The 6,789-nt window shown below is 28.1% G+C and overlaps 1 long non-coding RNA gene across 1 annotated transcript; it reads left to right on the top strand.

Moving 5' to 3' along the window:
- The first annotated feature begins 440 nt into the window (after positions 1-440).
- LOC132919763 (uncharacterized) lies at positions 441-4,519 on the top strand. The gene is made up of 3 exons (XR_009660669.1): positions 441-612; positions 4,221-4,319; positions 4,416-4,519. It is a non-coding gene; the product is annotated as an uncharacterized LOC132919763 (long non-coding RNA).
- The last annotated feature ends 2,270 nt before the right edge of the window (positions 4,520-6,789 follow it).

Genomic DNA, 6,789 nt, shown 5'->3' on the forward strand with positions numbered 1-6,789 from the left:
ATTAAATTAGTATTAAAAAATACATTTTGAGATAGCGAGATAAAATTTGAAAGAAATATTATTACAAGATGATGCAGAAAATTGAAAAAAATGTAAATGAAACTTTTTGAACTATATGATTTTATTATATGTGATATCGATTATAAATCATCGATCTTCAAACAATGTCACGATTTACATAGAATTGTTTTTCCAGAAAACGCGATAAAAAACTAATAAGATCCACCAAAAACAAAGCTTCATGACTACGACTGAGCATCGCTATCTGTATATTATATATATATATGTATATGATGACTTTCGTACGTTTTCTCGTGCTCTATATACTATTATTATTTATACGAAAACAGACATCTGGCCGTTCATATTTGAATTTATTATATACATACCTACCTGCAGCGTTTGACATTGAGTGATTATTTTCATACCGTCCAACTGTCCGAGACGAGTTTAATTTAAAACTCGCTGGTCGCGCGACTACGACGCGTAGGCGTGTCTCTCTACTTGTTTACTGGAACTCGTATTGTGTCTGTGCGTGTGTGTGTGACGAATGTGTTTTGTGCTTTGTAATAATAATATAATATAGGTCGGACTGGTCAGAGCCCTGCAGTAGTAAGTATTGTTTTTGTTTGAACGAAATACACAACCATTTAAAAAAAACAGTGCATGCATATGCTAATATATTGTTCGTTTTAACCCAACTATTTCGGCAAAATAAATTAATAATTATGACGATTATAATTCTTATGTTTGTGGGCTACGTTCGCTTTCGCTTTCTAAAAAATAGGTACTATATTATGATTCAGTTACGTTTGACTTTGTCAATGAATTATTCGACTTCGTGTGTACACACAACGATAATTAATGCTATTTATGCTAATGTCGATAAACGGATAGGAAAGATATTTTTTAACTATGCTTTTTAATTTTTTATACAACGTGAAAATACAGTGAAATCAAGAGTATTAATTTTAGGTACATTTTATTATTTAATATTAATAATATTATTATTTTACAAACAAATTGAAAACTACGCGTATAACCTCATTATAGGTTTTAATATTTTGACTACTGCAATAAAATAATAAAACAACCTTGCTGTCAACCGAGCTTACCGAGCATCGATTCGAGGAATTATGAAATTGTATTACTGCCAGTGTCGATAAATTTTTTGAAAAAAATACCAGTTTTTTTTATAATTTATAAAGTACGACCCATAGGTTATCATCTAACAGCTATGATTAACATTTTTTTAAATCTTAAAAATCATTATAAGTCGACATTTTGTCATTGTGTTTTAAGTGTTTCAACTGAAGTAAACGTGGTTCATTCTGACGCACTCGTGATAGGTTAGCTCGAACCGTTTTTAGAATGTTGCGGTCCATCTCCGCTTTCAAATTTAGATCGACCAAATATTTAGTTCCAAGTTTCAACACATTCGTGCTCTGATAGTTAACACTGCACGCATAATGTGTGCTATGATTTAACATTAAGCGTTAAACGAATAGTTTTTGTTTAAACTGTGTTAAATTTTCGGACTAAAGACCTAGGTAATACGAATTACAAGTGGTAAACCGACAAATCCAAAAAACATTTCTTCAAATAATTAAAATTTACATAACTATTTTTATATGCATCATAGCATTGGCCGTTAGTATACACTATACGTACAGAACGTTAAGGGCGTTGCCCCTATAGTCGATAAACACGTTTAAGAAATACGAATTAAATAAACTTTGTGCAATTGTTGAATTGTCTATAATTGAAAAAACTACGGTTGAATTCATTAGGTAAATTGAACGATGTTTGAATGATATTAATAGGAGTATTAATAATAATAACAAATTAATTGCCCCAGATTATACAAGCCTGCATTTCATTATTTATCTGATGTGCGTTAAAAATTATTAGATAGGTACGTCATGTCATGGGTATTCAAATTTTTACGATTACGATTCTAATTTAAATTCACACTTGTTACGGTCTTAGAGTCTTACCATTTCACCTTCACCTTCATTAATTTCAACATTTCACACGATCTTGGGAGTAATCAAAAACGTTTTATTCATGGCTCAAATAAGTCCTGATTTTATTATTGTTTTATAGTACGTTCGATATTATTTCTTAAATTAAATTATACAAAATATAATGCTGCATACGTTATTCACAGGATATCATTGTAATATCAACATATATATTATAACCTGCTCGTGGTTTGTAAGATGTATAATATGTACTGTGTCTTATAAGTTATAATTTATGTTTTCATCAAAAAAGGTAACTATAATTCGGTTTTTTCTATTAATAATGGGTATCGGATTGTACTATTGTTATGTTTAACAATACTTAGAAATCCCTATCTAAATATGGTTAAAAAATAATAAAAATCATCGGTAAATCATAAGCTAACTAACTTGTATTCATTACGATACGTCGATACGTAGGTCGTAGCCTTGTAAATTCATCATAATGATTAATGACTTAGGTCCGGACATGTAGATGATTTTGAAATATTATTTAAAAATTGTCCGAAAACGACAGAATGACGATTCTGACGATCGTGTGGTACCACTTCTACGAATCTTAATAATAATTATAGATGGTCCCAGATCCATACAGTAAGTTGGTACACTAATTTACGGTTGGCCAACATCTGGGTACTGAGTAGCATACAATATTAAATATTTTATTATTATTATTTTCACCATCGTAGGCCGTATGGACTATGGAACGTTTCCATATTATGCTATAACAAAGTGTTTATCGCTCTTTTATAATATTATTATGATGAATACATCTCACGATTGAGAGTATTGTGAGTTGTGACCCACCTCCACACCGCCTAAACCATCGACGAGCCACACAAATACACAATACTGTACCGTCTGTACCCCTATGATACGCATTCCAAACGTCGCCGCTGTCGTCGACGCCGATGTCTGTCTGGTGTTCGTTTTTTTTTTTTTTTTTTTATATACAGAGGTATGAGTTATATAACAGACGTCTAGAATTCCACCTCCACGACGCACAGTGCAAATCATTTCATGTATACAACTGTATACAAACTGTATAACTAGGTATCATTATTATTGTACGTCTGGCGCACGGGTGGAAAAACCATAACCATATTATTATTATATAAAAAGTTGAGCCAGTGATATTGTATTAGAAATCAGATTTTGTCGAACAATGAATATTTATTGTGAAAACTAATGAGGGTGCAAAAATTCTCATGAATCATTAACTCGTGCGAGATAACACTGCCCACAATCTCCTATGTAACAAATATTTTATCACTATTACAAAAATGTAAATAGTACTAATGTTTTTAACATCAATCATCTCATGCACCAATATAATTAAACGAAATTAATTTAGGAAAAAAAAATAATTTTAATAAACAACATTGTATTCTATTTTATAAGTCTTTATTATTCAATGTCATGATATCAATTATCTGGTATCAGTTAGTATATTTTTCAAACAACAATAATTAATAATAAAAAAAAGGATTATCTGTAAGACTGTAACAGTTTACTTCTCTCAACTATTAGTGTTTAACTGCGACCTTTTATTGAAGCTTCTGCATTAAATTTGTCAATAATCTGTTCAAACTTTCAGTCAATAAAATAATTCTTTGTGTACATAAAATACTGTAAAATTGCTTAATCTTTCTTGATAAATGATAAAATTTGGGGTAACCGGTAAATTCAATTTGTTAAAATAAAATATAATATCACCAAAGCAGTAAGCCAAACTTATTAATTATTGTATCATTAAACAAATGTTCAAGTTAAATATCTCAATTTATGATAATGATAGTATGATTATAACCTATACTAAAGAAATATAAATTATATATAAATTAATATAAATTCGAGTTAGATAACTCGAATAATACATATCTCGAAGCAAATTTTTATCTCTCTTCAGCTTCGAGTTATCGCGACTTGACTGCAGTATTATCACAATTTACAAATAAATAGATAATATAGAAAAAATGAAATAAAATATTGTATATTTGTATGCTTCATAAATACAAATTAATTTAAAAAAAACTAGAATTTGCTAATTTAGTGAGATGGATGAGTTTGTGTATGTTTCATAATATGTTCAAATCTTGGTTCTATATTTAGTTTAGAAATACCTAGTTGTTCTCATCTTCTAAACGTTATCTTTTTATCAATATTTTTTTTTAATTATTTATTTATTATTTTTAGTTTCCGGTTCTTTAACTTGGCTCCCATTTCCCAATCCTGCGTCGCCCTTAGGAGCCGCGATGCACAGTTTGAATACCTCTGGCCTATAGGGCTATATAGGTAAGTGTAACAATAATATAACGTAACCATTGTCAATTGTCAGTTGAAACTTTCTTGAAGATATTGCATTCTTTCTCTTTTCTGATACTTACACAGCTGCAGTACAGCACGTAAAAGAAACAAGGTGTAAGACGTAAGTATACACGAATCCCAGAATACAAATCCCTAGACTTTAATATCACTCACAATCACATGAAAATTATTGAATAAATATTTATTAAACGACAATTACAAAATTATTTATAAGTTATAACTAATTAAAAACACAGGTTTTAAAAAAATAAAATTTAATAACATTTATAAACACTATACATTACACGTCAATAGGTAACATTTGAAGTTTTTATATCGTATACACTAGCGTTAAAATATTAGGAAACGTAATATAATATTAATATTTCAGTGATTTTTATTCCGATTACTAAGTACACACGAGTCATAAATTTTACAGTTTTACATTAGGTAGTATTAGATGAAAACTATTTAAAATTTCAAACTGATATGAGTTAAATGATATTACTATAAACTGAGGGGTTTCGATTCAAAACGGACTTTTTTCCATTTTTTTAATTTTTCAAGACAGCTCTTTTTTTGTTTCTCTGATTTTTAAATGATTTAGATAACATGTGATATATTGAAAAATAGGTAAAAAAAAATGATAAATTTATTTCTGATATCAAAAATTTTCTCCTTAAAATTTTTTTAGTATATTTTTAAGTTTAAAGAAATTAATTTTGAACAAAACGTTATTCCTATTCCAGGAATAAGTCCCTTATGAATAAAACTGGAATAAGCACCTTTTGGACAAAAACAAATATATTTTTATCAAAATTCACTATTTCCACAAGTACCTAGTTTTTTCGTTTTGTTAAAGATCACTGAAGACTCAAATCATATAAATTTATTGACATAATTTGTAGGTACTAAAGTCAGAAAATATCAAAAAATAATGAACAAACAAAAAAGCAATTTGAAAATGTATTCAAACGTTTTAATTTTAGGAATAAAATATAATAATATAACAAACAAAATAAAGTAAAATAACATCCCCTGTTGGTAACTTACCAATACTTAAATAAAATAAAATAAAACAAAATTAAAACATATTAAGGACATCACATCAAAAGTTATGATAAAACAAAAAACAAAATAAAAATAATTAATATATCAGCATTTTTAGTAACTAATTAATTATTACTAATACTAATTTAACGTAAATTAAAAATATTCACAATATTTTTTTTTATATTTTAATGGTTTTTTATTTATATTGTTGATAACAATAGAGATGGATAGACCACTACGACTTTCCCTCCAAAACTGATCTTGTTATTTATGACTTCTATAGTTCTATTGAAGTTAGGAATGATATGTAAACAATTTTTAATTATAAAATAAATATAAATTAAAAATTTAATAATTTTTTTTGTTTATGAGATGATGACAATATAAAATAAGTTCGTTTTGAAAAAAATCCATAATCAAAATATTAAAATTATATTACAACTACAAAGGAAAAAGATCATTTTGATAAAAAAATGGAAAAGGAACGTTTTGCTCAGAAATTAAGGAAATAGTACATTTTGCTATGAAAAATTTGTTTCTCCTATGATGCTGACATATGAGGAAAAAGTGTATTTTGTAGGAAATTGGAAATAGATCATTTTGATTTAAACGTACACCTAAAAAAGGAACGTTTTGCAGAAAAACGCGATTTTCGATCGACTATTCCATAGGGAATAAGTGAGGTTAGCCAAAAATTAACCTCGCCATTCGATTTCCCTCCATTATTTCTATTAGAATCAATACCTAACTCGATTTTATTAAAAATGGAAAAAGTCCGTTTTGAATTGAAACCTCTCAATTATTGTACCATAATTATTAATCGTATCAGTCGTACTCGGTTGTTGGTATATATAGAACTAGGTTCATAGAAAATATTTATCTAAATTGGGTATCTTGTAATTAGAATGGGAAATTATTTACGATAACATTTCAAGGAATGAAATAAAAGTTGTATAGAATATAGATATCAGAACTTGACGTTTTGTACCACAGATTTCTATATAGAAATGTCAAATGTGTAGTATAAAAGTCTATATTTTGTACTTTTTTTTCTTACCATTGTAATATTATAAATGTTATTTTTAACAGTTTACTATGGAAATTCGAAAATAAATGCATTTATTATACATTTTGTACTGTACACTCCGTACTCTATAGCTAACAATACATGATATTAATGTATTAATTTACTTAAATTTTTTTTTGTTCGTCAAATGTGCGTGCAAAATGATACTTCTGTCCCTCGAAAGATTATTCGTGGGTGTAACACTACACCCACATGACCTCACTTCCCCAATAAATGCCACCACTGAACCGGATCATATATAAATTCAACTATAGAAACATGAGCAAGCTAATATTGCGAGTGCTGCCCAATAAGGATGTTAAAAATTGGCTGGTAGTT

The sequence above is a fragment of the Rhopalosiphum padi genome, chromosome 2, assembly GCF_020882245.1.
Source record: "Rhopalosiphum padi isolate XX-2018 chromosome 2, ASM2088224v1, whole genome shotgun sequence".
Classification (NCBI taxonomy): domain Eukaryota; kingdom Metazoa; phylum Arthropoda; class Insecta; order Hemiptera; family Aphididae; genus Rhopalosiphum; species Rhopalosiphum padi.